Raw genomic sequence first — 16197 nt, 5'->3', positions numbered from 1 at the left:
ACATGTTTGAAAAATGTGCCGGATGTGCCACTAAGCATAGCGGCATGTGCCAATGGCTTCTGTGAGTAAGATGCCATGCCACTTAATGTTAATAACTATTGGAGACGTGCAACCATAATGATAGCCAAATAAGCCAAACATTGGGTCTTCTGGTCTATATGACTGTCGGCCCTCCTTCAATTTTATATATTTTTTTGCCCATTTTATCGTTCACCAGGCAACATTCTCCGATGGGTCTGATGATTGCTTAGAAAAGTAGGCTAATAGCACACTTCTCCTTAACAAGCTGCAAGATTTGAAGTGACACAAACTATGTAGGTTGAGTTACCGGTAGACTACTCTCTTATAGAGATGCTCGCCTCAGCAAACATCACTAATAAAACAATAGACGACCTGAAATGAGATTCTGATAACTAAAGCCGGAGAGCATTTTAAAGGAACACAAGCTTATATAGTGCTCGGCTCTATATATTCATAGCTGTCTTTAAACCTCATAACCTCAGAAGACGTTTATAGGATAACAGCGGCGTGCAATCCTCTTTGAAATATTATTGAGCATTATCTGTGCTGAAAGCTGTGCTTTAAAGGAAAACATTTCACAGTCTGGATTTATTTCATGGGTATTATGCATGCCTGATCAGCTTCGTTCTTTGTTTCGCCTCCCTGAAAATAGAAGTGCAAGTTTACTGAAGTTTCTCTTGAAAAACGGCGTTGTGTCGCGAGCGGTTCGCCGGTCAGGCATGTAAAAATAAAGTTTCTTTATTGTCATCTATATTCCATGAAGAACCTTTAACATCCATGGAAGTTGATGGAACCTTTTAATTGCACAAAAGGTTCTTCACTAGTTCACACTTACATCAATTAAACAGAGTAAAGATTATGCATATTTGGCGTGTCGGAAAAGCACATTCCGATCTCGGAATTTTTCTCGGAATCTCGGAAAAGATTCCGCTCTCGGAATTTTTGCCCCAACCCAGAGTACATCCCCCGTTGTTGTAAGAGTATTAGGACTAGACGTGATGAAATGGGGTGGTGGAGGGATGCTGTTAAACTGTCAAAATATTTACAATTTTTAAATCCCTTAAAAAAGTACAAATATTTGCAAATTGTAACTCATAATTATTTTATAAGACCATAAGAATGTTTTTTTTTTGTCATTTTCTGGTGGGTGAACATGTTTTATGATTTCTTTGAAACGACTGGCTCTGGAAACATAGGATTGGTCGGAATCGAAAGAGGAGGAGTATAAGAAAGAGGATATATACCGTGACCTGAAAGTTTTTATTTATAGAATTTGCGAGTAAAGGTCAAGTGTCCGGAATACCGTGATGTCCGGAATACAGTGAGTCTACGTTAATAATATTTTTCTAATTCCAGTGGTACTGGTGGATTTCCGCGGGAGATTCGAGCATGTCTTTGCGTCATTACGTCACATCTGTAAAGGAGGAGTCTCGGCTAGCAGGCTATGAGTGTGAGGATGTTTGAGGGTTGAGATTTTAGCCTTTTCTCACAGCACTTGATACAATTAAACTTATCAATTTGATGGCGGATCCAGAAAGGTTCAGACAATCACCAGTGACAACTGGAGACTCACCCGACTTCGGAGTGGCTACAGAAAAAAAGAGACTGCACCGTCCTGTGCGAAAACAAGGATAAATATCGGAAGGGCATTAAATGTAGTCACGCAATGCTGATATTGAACAATAACAATTTGAGAACAAAGTAGCTATAATTTGCACGGTTTTATATGATATGATAAGCGATTGTTAGATTTAAATAAGCGCGATTTACTGCAGTCTGCAATGATTTTTTCCCCTTAGTTGGTCAGAACCAGAACAAAAGTGGATGTTACTTACTTGTTCAGATGACATTTTCCGGTGAAAATTATGTTGGTCATACTTCCAAAAAGTAGAATCTGTGATTCCGAATGGCAGTATCCACACCAGCGCGGCGACTGACAGCTGCACACTCTCCTCAAACATTGGATTCATCCGCTCGCCTCTGTGCCTGCCGAGGCACAACCCACGTAAAGTTGATAATTCCGCGAATAACTGCAATTGCAGATTTCGAACAGAGATGGCGACAAAGAGGAAAACCTGCGGACTGCAGCTTTAAAGCAAAAATAACACAATATGTGTTATTTTTTGTTATCGTGAAATAAAATTACTCCTATCGGTATATACAATTTTGCTCATATCCCCCACCCCTACCTTAAATTATTAAAAAGTTCTTTACATTAAGAAAAAAAAAGGGTATTTTAAGAATTTTTCACTGAAAAGTTCTTTTGAGGAACCAAAAATTGAACCAAAAACGCCCGTTTGGAACCATTTTTTTAAGAGTGTGTCCCTGAAAGAGCCAAGCTCATTTTATTTTTCAAGCCGATCATTTGGTAGAGAGTGAAAAATCGCCACGGCTTTTAGCGGCGACACTGAGCATGTTATTACTTGCTCATTCTGAGCAATGAAGAGGAATAATTGAGCAGGTCATTAGAAGCGTAGGCCTACTGTCGTGTTCATTCTTAAAGTCAAACTTTATCTCAAAAGGAAACCACCGCGCTGTCACCTTTACCCAGATGTCCTTTGTGATCTGAAATAGGGCTGATATGATATTTCATTTACAGTTATTCATTCTGCAGACACTTTTATCCTTAAAAATGAGAAAAAAACATAGGCTGAGAATGCTGCAATACAAAGTTACAAAACTGCGAGGTTCAGACTAGAGGAGTGAGAAACCATGAAACAACATTAAAACAATCATGTTTATAGACTGATTATAATTTTCTCACTTAGTCTACCATCTTGAATATTGTTTACTGAGCATGTTGCAATGCATTATGGGATTATGCATTATAATTATGCATTATTCTTGGCAAAGAATACATAAGATGCTTCATTTGAATTTGGCCAAATGAGGTGTCATATACTCGGCAAAAAGAAATGCTCTCCCACTTTTAACTGCATTTTATCCTGTGAATTTCTTATTATGTGTAAACATTTGTATGAGCATAAAAAGACTGAGAAATAAACTGAACAAATTTCATAGACATTTGATGAACAGAAATGGAATAATGAGTCAGTGAATAAAGTGGGTCATTATCAAAAGCAGTCAGCATTTGGCGTGTCCACCAGCTGCTACTACAGAGCATCTCATCCACATTGATTGCACCTGATTTTCCAGTTCTTGCTGTGAGATGTTACTCCACTTCTACTTCCACCAAGGCACTTGCAAGTTCTCGAACATGTCTGGGGGGACATGGTTACACTGCAAAGACGATTAGCTTTCCTTCCTGTTTTCCAACGGTCTTAAGCATCCTACAATACAGACATTGCCGTTTATTGCTCCGGCCACATCTGCAGTCCCCATTCCTCTCTGCAGCAGGACTATGGCATGTTCACACAGGTGATCAGGAACCCTGGGCATCTTTCTTCTGGTGTTTTTCAGCAGTAGGAAGATCTCTTTAGAGTCCTAAGATATAGCGGTGACCTAATTGTCTACTGTCTGTAAACTTAGTGTCGTAAGGACTGTTCCACAGGTGTATGTGCAAATATTGTTCATGGTTCACTGAACAAACATGAAAAATATTGTTAAAACACTTCCCAATAAAGATCTGTAAAAAAAAGTATCTTTAAAATACAGTATCGTGAAAAAGGGATGTTTTTGTTGTTGTTGCTGGGTTTATATGGCAGCATATTGTCTACTTTTGGAAAAGCCTTTGCATCTGGATCAGATAGGCTACCTTAAAATGCTAATATGCTTGTTTTGAAACAGAATGGCTCATTTTGTAAGCTAAAGGCATTTATTTATCAAATATAACCAGAATAACTTCTAGTCATGTGGAAAGAGACAGCGATTTTGGGATTCTCCATCTTTCTGACTTTGTGCTTCTGGTGTGCAACTTAAATGCAAGCACATCTTTATCCTGTATCATTTCCAAATCGGTTTAAAATCCAAATGGGGTGGTTTCATAATGTTTTTTTTTTTTTTTGCTGCCCACAGAGCAGATTTTGGCAGGTATAGAGTTGGCTTGTGCGTTGCTCCGGAGAGCTCGGCCAGCTGAATTTCTCATGATTCCTTCAGTGCTGGCAGGTATGTTAGTGAGAGGTTAACAGGTGGATATGTCAATCTGTCACTAACATGTTTATCATATTGCTCTTTGCACAGTTGGACATTTTTCTGCATAAAGCTTCTTCTGTATGTGGCCATCACAGCTTTGCATGCATGGCTACTTTTTATTTTGGCATTATAAGATTAAAAACTAGATCCAGTTTAAGTAAGCTGGATTTCTCTGTGGTTTGACTACATGAAGACATCTGTTATGTCATATCTTACAATATCTCACATCTGTTGAACATCTTGTTGGAAAATAAGGCAGAAAATTGAAATGACTTGACACCAAAGTATACTTTCAGAAGGTCGTTGAAAAGATCCACAAAAGTTGATAATACTCAACTACCGTAATAACAACTAGTGATTCTCTTAGGTTAGTTGTTTACTTGTTTATTTCCTCTTTAAGATGTATCGCTTGTTGTATTTCTCATGTGCAAGTCCCTTTGGATAAAGGCATCTGCTAAATGAATAAATGTAAATGGTGCTATTAAAAGAAAAATATTAATTCACTTTCAGGAGAGTGAAAGAAATATATCTCAAATTATTAAAACATAAATAATGGAAACTTTATAAACAGTCTATAATATATATATATATTATGTATCTAAAATATATTACATTAATAGAAATATAGTAAAAGGTCAAATTAGTTCATATTAAATTAAAATTAAATAAAGGTCATTCTGGATTTATTGTGAAATGATTGGAATGAGACTGATTACACATTTGTCTTTATATTCATTGCAATAAAACAATTTCAGGAAATCAAATTGTAACTATGTGAGAATAATGCCACCTACTGTTTGAATTTCCTAATGAAAATCACTTTATATGATTAATATCATATACATTATTATGCTTCCAAAGCAGTGTGTATCATGTGTCTGTCATGTACTTAATTAGCATTTTTGGCAAATTTCCCAATGACTCAATGTCATAAATTCAATTCAGTCAAGCAATCTCACAGATCTCTGTTTAAATCCACAGATGACCCTTTCGACATAGATAAGCATGATTACATTTTCCCTAATTATTATATTGCTCTTTCCCTGAATCTGAGACTTGATTTGTCTTGCTAAAAATCAACCCAGCTTTCTTTGATTGGAGTCATTTGCAATGCACTCCAGAGCATTGGCATCAGTTTTGTGAAATCCCAGCACAACCTTGAGCCTTTCTCGGCACAAACCACCCATTTCATATAGATTAGTCCTAAATGAAGTTGCAGCGAGTTGACCATGCCACCAGAGGGCTTTCCACAAGTTAATTAACTTCTGCAAACGAGGGGGAAATCCATAGGAAATGTCATGCAAGGTCAATCAGCGATTATAATGGACATGAGATTGGGTATAAAAATCTCCAAATTTGTAAGCTTATGACAAGTGTTTGGTGCTCAGAGCAATCTAACGTGATGTGAAACAAGGCCCCGCCGCAGCAGGAGTTTTTTTCCCTTTTTTTCTGGAAGTCTTGGACCGTCTTTAAACTTATTTGTAGTTTGTCTGGGCAGCGGTACAAGTCTTCGGTAACAGAGAGTCTTTTGAGCAGTGCACGTAAGTGAAATCCGTTGGCCCTTGTGTTTGGGCCTGATGCCAGAATAAATCAAGACACATATACTAATGGGTTCAAGCGATATCTGATTCTTACCATCATGATTTGGGGTTCAAACCACTTATGTTTTCAACAGTTTCAACACGTTTAAACTGGCTAAAGAATCAAACCCTTGATTTTTTGGTAACGCTTATGTACTTATTAATTACAATTACTGGGTAATAACTAGTTACTAACCCTGAACCTACCCCTAACCCATGTACTTACCTTATATTAGCCAGTACTTTCTAGGTAGGCTACACTGTAAGTACACGTAAGTACTGTACTGTAAAAGGAAGCGTTGCCGATTTTTTTTTGTTCACACCGTTCCAGAGCTCTTAACACATGTCCAGACCTTGAAAAATATTTCTGCATGTTCACATGCATATTATTGACTGATGTGTTCATTTATAACTAAAGTTCATGAATAATTGAAGGCCACTGATCTGAAGTCCTGATATCATTTTCATATTACCGCTAAAATGTATTAGGAAAATTTGGAGATGCTCTGAAGGGAAAGTGGGATCTTGCTTTCAAAGCTAGCTTGATAGCCTGTCTGAAAATGCCTAACTTAGTATCCTTAGCCTACCCTATAAGGTCAGCCTTTTTTTCTTTTTTTTTTATAATTTCCATTGTTTTGTGAGGCATGTAACAGGTACTTCTGCTGTAATATGGAAGTAACTCTTGTACACTCTATTTGTTGATAATAAAGCAATAAAAAAAAACTTTAAAAAGTCCATTAACAGTGTAAAAATGTTGTATGAAGCACAGCTCACACAGAAGTCACTTTCAATCCCAAGCTGCTTTCTGTTGGTGAACACAGCGAATACGCGTGACCAACTTGAACACGAACAAAATCTATGTGGGAAACTTGCGGGATTTCAAGGGGCATTTTATCACTTCATGAACTCCCATTTCTCTGGGAGTCAAAAGAGTCGGGGCCATACGCACGTATACGTCCTATTAAGTGGTGCAGGTATGACGTCACTTTGTAGGCCAATCGGCTGTTAGCATCACACTGGTTCCCTGGACAAAAACCCAATAGGATTTTTAGGCTTTTGGATTATCGCAAAAAATTTTTTTTAAATAATGCAGCTCTGTGATCAATAGTAGTTTATGATACTTACACGTTTTGTCCATCAAGACAATTTTTTCTGATGAACACAACTTTTATTAATTTTGAAGCCTAAATGCAATCGCCAGAAATAAAAAGCTAAAGGTATAAACGAACTACACCACGGTCCCACGACTTCAACGTCACACTAAGCTTCTGACAACTCTTTAAGTTTTTACCTAAAAACATTTTCCCTGAAAGTTTGAGTTAGAATAGTTTATAAGAGCACAATTATAAGCATAAGGTTGTAAAAGCGGACTGAGTAGTTCTGCGTGATGACGTTTAATGTCCCCGACAGCTTTTGTAGTCCCATTTAGCTACTTGTAAGCAGCCGACTTTTATTAACAGGTTTTAAACATCTGATGTATTTTATGTCGTATAATAAAACGTGAAAGTGCCTTGAGAGTGTGTTCACCACAGACCTTATTTCAGCTAAATCCCATAAAAAAAAACCATTGACTTCGGGACGAGGGAACCGGAAGTGCTACGTTTTGGCCTACTAAGTGATGTCATACCTGCACCACTCTATAGCCTACTTACTTTTTGCCCAGGGTTGTTTGTGTAAAACTTCTAAGGATCAATATTTGTGTTTACGCACTTGTTTTTTCCCCTCGAAAGTCCATAATCTAACTACACAAAAATACAGCAAGGTTTTTACTCTATACTTCTAGAAAATAAAGAACAAAGAATGTGCATCAGTAGGCTATGTTTCGCTTTTTTATGTTTAATTAATTTATGAAACCACTGTAAACTTTAACATTATTATTGTTATATTGCAATGTTATCATATTTTATGTAGGCAATTAGCTTACTTCATTGTAAATAGAAAAGTCTGCACTTTCTTTAATGCTGTCTTCACATGCTATCGGAATTATTTTTAATTCAAGTTTCCTAGGTAAAATTGCACATGAATGCCCTCTGATGTAGTATTTACCACTGGGAAGATCGGAGATAATTTTGATACCCAAATTCCCGAGATGGGCGGGCCTTAAACTTTAAACATGGTGGAGGGGAGAACGATTGCTGCTGTGATAGGTAGGCCTATGCTTTGTTAGTTTTTTCCACAACAGGTAGATTGCCTTTTCTTGTAATTGCATATTTACATATATATGGGATGTCTGCGAGGACTTTGTTGTAAAATAGGTATGGATGTTAGTGTAATTATGCAGATGGAAGTAGATGTCAGTGAAGAATGGGGTATGATCAGAAAAATGGGTGGTTTTAAAAGAAACTCAGAAAGTCTAATTAATGTGAAAAGAATGTAACAATAACATATCAGAAGAAATGAAAATAAACGGAGAACAAAGTAGAAAGGTACATCCCATGGAGAATAGGCCTTGTGACAATCTTGATGTTGAATTTTCATTACATGAATTAAAGACAATTGCTGGAGGAGTTAAGGAAAGGATGAGATGATGATGAAAAATGTATCTGATTTGTCTTTGAATGTAACGTACTACGTCTTTTTAATATGGGGCACAGCAAAACTTCCTTTTTTGTGGAAATAAATCACATCTGTCTTCTAGGCAGCCAATAACAAGCATAATGCATGCAAATAATAGACCTATAGTATTAACATAAAATGTAAGTTTATATATATTATATAGGCTATATATAACAGGATTGAAAAGTAGAATTTAAAAATCACATAGGCTATTGCATAAGTAATTTTATTTTATTATAAAGTTTCGTCCACACTCCAGCCCAAATGATGGCGTTAATACAATTTGATGATTCCTGTATGGTCTGGGGTGGGATTAGGTTAGTTGTCAGTCGTGCGAGAAAGGTTGACGTGGAGCATGGAAATCGAGAAATCTCCATCTCGAACCTTCGATGAATTACAGCTGGTAAAATGATAACTCGATACTGTTCGTAATAAAACGAGAATCAACATTGGCTTGGCTTTTCGGTGATGGCAAGAACTGAGATTTGAATTTTAAATGCGACGCGGAGATGGCATTTTTTGTTAGTTTAACAGGTGAGTCGGTATTTTATTAAACAGATAAATTACCATTTAGCTCTCTAAGGGAGTTCCTTATGAAACATGATCTGTTATGAACGGTCATTTTAGTGTCATTGTTGTGGAGCTGATCTGGGATTTATTTTCAAGGAAGTTACTTTATCCTGTGTATTAACGGATTTAAAGTAGGCTAACGTCTTAAGCTAGTCATTTTAAGATCCTTTCAATCTACACCGGTTATATCTCTTGATTTTAAAGCCTAGTAGTGTTTTATGAGCTGTATAATCTCGCTTGCTGAATCCGAAATCGTCACATATAGCCTACCATCAAATAGTGCATTGGACAGTTATTTGTAGTGGTGCCCGAAACCATGAGTGCAGTCAGTGAGTGCACTCATTCAATCCCACAATTGCACCGCAATAACGAGTGTACAACTGATGCACACTAAACGGCTGTCCGAATTCCCTTACTAGTTTTCATTCAAGTGAACAGTATTAGTGGACAAACGTAGGGAATGGTGAATAAGGGGTTTAGACTAAACCCCTTATTCACCATTCCCTACGTTTGTCATAAGGGGTTTAGAGCAGCGGTTCCCAAACTTTTTTTCCTGCGCACCCCCTTCTATGTCCCAACCGGGTTGGCGCACCCCCAATCCCCACTTCAAAAAAAAATGCAACAAAGCTTTGTTTTATCGCCCTATAAAGACTCATGTTTAATCATGCGCTAATAACCAGAACATGCATGACAATAACAACATCAACAAAGTTTCAATATAATGCAACAAAGCTACGCACAAGCTTCCACTTTTAACCCTTTCACACGTAAGTTTAAAATATTCTAACTGATCCCCAGCGTGAGTTTTTCAAGGCGACCGTTATTTAGAACTTGTTACTTTAATGTTTCCATGGTGACGCGTCATTCCTTGTCACGTGACACAGCGCAACCACAACACAGCGCTGAATGAATGATGATCTGCTTTTATGTCATTTTTCCTTTTTTATCAAAAATATTCACAAATGTATTAGCTATAGCATGAAACACTGATATTCCGATTGTCAAATATGTGCAAGTGGATGTGTTTTATTGTTCAAACACCTTCATAACGATCGTTAGTTTGTGCCACAGTTCAGAGAATCGGATCTGTTGGATTTACAACACGTGACGTCAATTCCTCCACTTCTCACGAAATACATGAAAGTAAGTGGCCGGTGAACTGGGAGAAGAATAGGGTCAAATGTGAAGCTACGTACACAATGTGTATCTGATATGAATAAAACGTGTCATCTTATTATAATGAAAAGGATTAATATTGCCGCTTCCATAGAAATCAGCTAAATCAAAATCATTGTTTTGCTAGTACTTATGTGTATTTAAATGTCTGAAACCTAAAATAAACACTATGTGGTTGAAAACACTCAATGGTTGTGATATATGACAGCACTGGCTCAGCGCCAGCCAACGCGCGAAAGCACATCTGTCACGTTACCGGCTGCAGTGCGTAGAAGACAGCAGCTGTTTTCAACGTTTCTATCAAAAACTAATAAATTATAGTTTTTTTATTTAAAATAAAAGCGATTACAAAGGAAATGTTTACTGTTCATGGTTTTTATTTTATTGTATGGAAAAATCCCACTTACAAAACAGACCGCCATTACATTTTTCCTCTCGCGCACCCCCTGGTGGCAGCTCGCGTACCCCTGGGGGTGCGCGCACCACACTTTGGGAATCCCTGGTTTAGAGCATAGACAGTAAAATAAGGTTTAGAGGGCGATTTCGGATTTCAGACGCTCTTTTTTTTTTTTTATGAGAGAGAACAATATTCATCCGCAGTCACGCGGAGCCGAAGCACAACCAAAACAATATTCTTCCGCAAAATACATGTAGTTTTGTTTCTAAAGATTACATAGATATTATACCCTTTAATTTACAATAAGTATTTAATATACATATGAAAATGTTTCGCCCAACGTGGGGCTCGAACCCACGACCCTGAGATTAAGAGTCTCATGCTCTACCGACTGAGCTAGCCGGGCTAGTGAAATAGCGGGCGAACAGAGAAAAATAGATCGAGTGCGTAGTCTCGTATGTATGGCGTATGTGAGATAAAGCAAAACTATGCCGTAAGCGAGAAAGACTTTTACATTTGCAACTCAATCACAAGACGTCTGCTTCTCGGCAAAGCATCATAATCTGGATTCGTCTAATTACTTGTCATCTTTGAATCACGAGTTGTTTGTTGCTGCAGTTCATGTAAGGCCATTTACGAGCCAGCCGAATTTCCACAGCTAAGGTAACTTTTATTAAAGTTGACAGCTAAGCATTTACCCGTTTTCTATGTAGTCATGTTAGATTACACTGTTCGGTATGTAAGCTTGTTTCCGCCACGGAATAAAACAATTACAAATATTATTGAATTGAATATAGAATTCTGACTTTTTTCCTCACAATTGCGAGTTTGCGTCTCGCAATTCTGTCTTTCCCTTCGCAATTACGAGTTTATATCTCGCAATTGTGACGCCTTTTGTCAGAATTGTGAAATATCAAGTGCAGTTCTAAAAAACGACTAACATTTTCTCTCAGAATTGAAGCAAGCTTCTAGTTCAGTACTACGGCTCCGAGTACTAATATTGCTGAAGTAGGCAGCCATGGGTCAATGGAATGAAAAACTAACAGGTTATAGTTTTTCATAGGGGCCCAGCTTGCATATTGATGACTAGATTTATTAAATTATCAAACCAGGACACATGGGATGGGAGTTGCAGGGTTGAATTATCCCTTGGGGTTTTCGACCACCCACACTTCTCTGAAGAATTTAAATAATTAAATGAAATATGAGCAGTTTCAAAAATTTAGAACAATGGTTCTCAACCAAGGGGCCTTAACAAACTTCCAAGTGGTCATCGGGAAGGGATGACTTAAATTATTTAAAATAAGACAAAACAAGCATTAAAAAGCAACTAAAGCAACTAAAAACCAAGATATTTCTAAGTATTTGATTATTTTTTATACCAAATAGATCCATCTAGTTATGCCAAGCTCTAAAATATTTTATTGGAGAGAATCTGTCCACAACAAATATTTCCTTGAAGTCAAAAAGTTTGAGATCCAAAATTAGAAGAAAATTTGAATTAGAAGCAACAAATGTTTTGAAGTGTTTATATAATAATAAAAACACAGACGTTGCAGGTGTTGGATGCTGAAAGTAGAAGAGAATTTTTTTTCTTTGTGTTTGTTTTCAGAAAATGTCCCAATCAAAGTCACATAAGGCAATGGGTGTCCAAACTGCAACAGTTTGCATCCACAGAGAATCGACCTTTGGATGCTGGCAACTCGCCTGTTCCCCATCAGAAGAAATGGTATGACCTCTTTTCAGGAGGTATGTGTAGCAGCCTATAGACACGACTCACACATAAAGCCATAATCTGTACGGGCCATGCTCACAGAAACGGTCAAATGTCCAGGTCATATTTACCATAATGTTTGTTGTTTTTTTGCATTTTTGGCATCATTTACATAATAGTTCCTTTTAAAATTATTTTATTGTTTGCTTTATTTTATGTAGAAGATTCATGTATGTTCTAGTAGTTACATGTATTTATTCAAGTTACATTTAAGTACATTTAAAAACAAAATTATGGGGAGAATAACAATACATTGAAAAAAAAATGTCATTAAAAGAAGGTTTACTTAAAGGTTCTCTAAGCGATCCTGGGTGACGTCACTTCTTGTTGACGTTCGAACTATTGTCAAACAAAACGGAGGCTAGCTAGAGACCCTCCCTCCTCCTCATCCGCACACTAACCCCCCAAACCCTTCTTGTCGGTCATTGGCTGGAACAGTTTGTTATGTTTCGGGGAGCGGGTCGCTGCAGTTTGTTTTTGTTGCTGTTTGTGGAGCCTGGGCTGTCTACAGAGATCGCGTTTCTTTACAGTGTGTTCAGAGGACAGGCAGCCAGCGGATAGTGAGGAGATGTTTGCTGTATGTGACAAAAAATGTTTTGGCCTAAAAAACGCGTGACATCGCTTAGAGCACCTTTACTTAATAATTATTTCACAAGCAACAATATTTCGGTAGACTAGCAAACAGGGGTGTCCAATCCTGCTCCTGGAGGGCCACTGTCCTACAGATTTCAGCTCCAGCCCCAATGAAACACACCTGAACCTGCTAATCAAGGTCTTACTAAGCATACTATACTTCCAGGCAGGTGTGTTGAGGCAAGTTGGAGCTAAGCTCTGCAGGACAGTATCACTTCAGGACCGAGTCTGGACACCGCCGATGTAAGCAGATCCGGTTGTGAACAACTTGCTATCCTAATCCAAAATGTGTGTTACCCCAAACTAGGAACTTGGCTATTTTTTGTTCCATTGTCTATGTATTAGTCTGCACTGCCATCTAGTGGTCATTATACAAAGCCATCATAAATGGTAGAACATGGCAACATGCTACATAAATTTAAGACAAATTTGATGTAGCAGTTTCTTAATAAAAATTATAATAGGGCTATGGTCACAACTGTTGTAATAACTTGGCTACTACAATTTATTATAAAATTGTAGGAACTACTTTTTCTATCATCTCCATAAAAAACAAGGGCATCTGTCTCTGTGGCGCAATCGGTTAGCGCGTTCGGCTGTTAACCGAAAGGTTGGTGGTTCGAGCCCACCCAGGGACGAAAGGAACTTTTGAATCAGAATGACTGCTGGAAATTGAATAGCATAACCTAATCAAGTATAGTTTAACGTGTGCATTTGTTAAGCTAGATAATAAATGCCACCTTTTCTTTCTTCTGAGACACCATTTGAGGTTTTGACCCTTAGCTCAGCCAGTTTATACTCATGATATATAGGGAACGTGACCTTATCAGGCCCATCCAAATGTACGTTTATGTGTTTTCTTATAGAAATTGAAATGGACTTCCGTTAACATGACAGATATGGATTAGAGCTTTAATAAACATCATATTTAATATGTTAGTATATGTAGCAAGCTATGAGACTTCCCTTGTTTTTAAGGCTCTATAGTTCTTTAAAGTCCTTACAGAGTGGCAAATTCAATGAGGATTTCATGAATTAAATGGATGTGTTCTGAGTACAATGATGGCAGTAAATGCAATTTTATATGAAGTTCAATTAATTTGTAATCGTCATTTGCAAATTGCTTTGGATAAAAGCACCTTCTAAATGAATAAATGTAAATGAGCTCTTAGCGGAATGGGCTTATTAGGAACAAAAGGGTCAACGGAGCCGTGCCTTATAAGCCCACTTCACAAAAAAGTCATATTTCTGGATAATTATTACAGAGCATCAAATATATATTGGCTCAAGAAGATTCTTTAATATTTCCATTTAATGTGATTATTTGTTGTTGTTATTCTGTTGCATCAGGCAGTGTTTGCTAGTTGCAGATACTCATCAAATCCAAATACAAACCACTGCTTCAAACAACAAATAAAATAAATCATGTTATGTTAATTTATTAATCTTAGAATTTCTAAATACTTAAAAAATCCCAGTAAAATTAAAATAATAAAGTTACTGATATAAGTTTGCTGTAAAACAAATAATTTCTTTCGTACTTTTTCATTTTTAGATTTACCTTTTTATTTTTAGATTTAAATAAAAATATAAAAAATAAAGTAAGTGCGTTTATGATATTTATGTTTAGTCGGGTCTAAGCAAAATGGCACGGTCAAAGATGAAGCCAGAGAATGTCATTCGCTCAGCAAAGATGGAGTAGCTCATCCTGATTGGATGTCGTTACTCAGCCACGCGTATGATAGTTTTGTGCAACACCATCAGATGGCGGTGGTAAGCTCCTGATTCAAAATTTGCTTTCGTCCCTGGGTGGGCTCGAACCACCAACCTTTCGGTTAACAGCCGAACGCGCTAACCGATTGCGCCACAGAGACAGATGGCTATATATTTTTTAAGGTTTTTTTTAAAAAATTTAAGGTTTTTTATGAAAAAGTAGTTCCTATAATTCTACTATAAATTGTAGTAGCCAAGTTTTTTTAAACAGCTTAATTGTATTCCCATAATTATATTACATAGATCATAGTTAAGATATTGTTACTGCAATAAAACAATGGTCAATTTGTAATTTTGTTACTGTAGTAAAACCATTGTAATTTTCTGCATTGTAGGCTATTCATTGATTAATTTAGACACCTATGGCACAGGCACATAGAAGGCCTTGGGACTGAGAAAACTTACTGGGGGTACAGAAAAGTATGGACCATTTTGCAAGCACAAAGCAATAACTACTAAAAACAATGTACATAGTCTAATAATCAAAACTCTCATCATGAGGCCAAAACAAAGTTAACTTGTAATAATTTGACCAATTCTAGCATTGTGCATTATGAAATGCTAAATGTATGGGGGAGCGTCTAAAGCGGCCACATTTACTTGTCTCAAACCTGGTTTAGTTAAACAGTTACAGTCATCTGTATGACAGATAAAAATAATTGTATTGCATTCTCGTTTTCTGCACTATTTTAGCGAAAGTATCTATGTTGCTGCTCATCGTGTTTCTGCTACTGTTGTTGAAATGTCCGCATTGTCTGAAGCTCATGATGTGGCGCCTCACGTTTTTAGTGAGGGAGACAGAAGCAACGCGCACGGAGAAGAAATTACTTGCCTTGAATGCAGCACTTTTGGCTCAAGATAAAAAAATATATAGATATAGCTACGAGAGGTCATTACTTTAAACAACCCTGAGTGCTTGTGGTGTGAACCGCTCCGTTGTTTTGACGCGCTGCTCACTTTAATCTTTTGAAACGGTAAAATGGTGCAATTATGTCCCTCGGCTCGGTCCGTATGGAACCAGGCCGTGGTCCGGAATGGGAATACGACGCGCTGCTCACTTTAATCTGTAGAAACGGTCAAATTGTGCAATTATGTCTCTCAGTCCGTATGGAACCAAGCCGTAGTCCGGATCAGGACGCGCTGCTCATTTTAATCTGTAGAAACTGGGTTTAAAACCGTTTTTTGTTTGTTTGTAGACAAATATATAGTTAGCATGTAGCCCGGCTAGCTCAGTCGGTAGAGCATGAGACTCTTAATCTCAGGGTCGTGGGTTCGAGCCCCACGTTGGGCGATATCTTTTGGATTACGATCCTTAAAGGGATAGTTCACCCAACAATGAATGTCATAATTTACTTACTTCTAAGTTGTTCTAAAACATGTATGAATTTATTTCTTCTGCTGAACGCAAAATATGATATTTTGAAGAATATGTGTAACCAAATCGTTGCATATGCAACATTGACTTCCATATGACTATGGAAATCAATGGAGACTGTCAACTGTTTGGTTACCAACATTCTTCAAAAAACTTTTTTTGTGTGTGTGTTCCACAAAAGATAGAAATTCATACAGGTTTGGAACCACTTGATTTAATTTAGGTCACTATCCCTTTAAGAAAGATTGAC

General features: G+C 37.3%; 4 non-coding genes across 4 annotated transcripts; 2 read left to right on the top strand and 2 right to left on the bottom strand.

Annotated features, from left to right (window-relative positions):
* Window positions 1–10725: 10725 nt before the first annotated feature.
* On the bottom strand, window positions 10726–10798 carry trnak-cuu (transfer RNA lysine (anticodon CUU)). Its single transcript has one exon. It is a non-coding gene; the product is annotated as a tRNA-Lys (tRNA).
* Window positions 10799–13363: 2565 nt separating this feature from the next.
* Window positions 13364–13437, top strand: trnan-guu (transfer RNA asparagine (anticodon GUU)). The gene has a single exon. It is a non-coding gene; the product is annotated as a tRNA-Asn (tRNA).
* A 1162-nt stretch (window positions 13438–14599) lies between these two features.
* Window positions 14600–14673, bottom strand: trnan-guu (transfer RNA asparagine (anticodon GUU)). The gene has a single exon. It is a non-coding gene; the product is annotated as a tRNA-Asn (tRNA).
* A 1117-nt stretch (window positions 14674–15790) lies between these two features.
* trnak-cuu (transfer RNA lysine (anticodon CUU)) lies at window positions 15791–15863 on the top strand. Its single transcript has one exon. It is a non-coding gene; the product is annotated as a tRNA-Lys (tRNA).
* The last annotated feature ends 334 nt before the right edge of the window (window positions 15864–16197 follow it).

This window comes from Rhinichthys klamathensis, unplaced genomic scaffold (assembly GCF_029890125.1).
Source record: "Rhinichthys klamathensis goyatoka isolate OS25496 unplaced genomic scaffold, OSU_Roscu_1.1 h1tg000567l_1, whole genome shotgun sequence".
NCBI lineage: Eukaryota > Metazoa > Chordata > Actinopteri > Cypriniformes > Leuciscidae > Rhinichthys > Rhinichthys klamathensis.
This window is presented reverse-complemented; position numbering and strand designations above follow the sequence as displayed.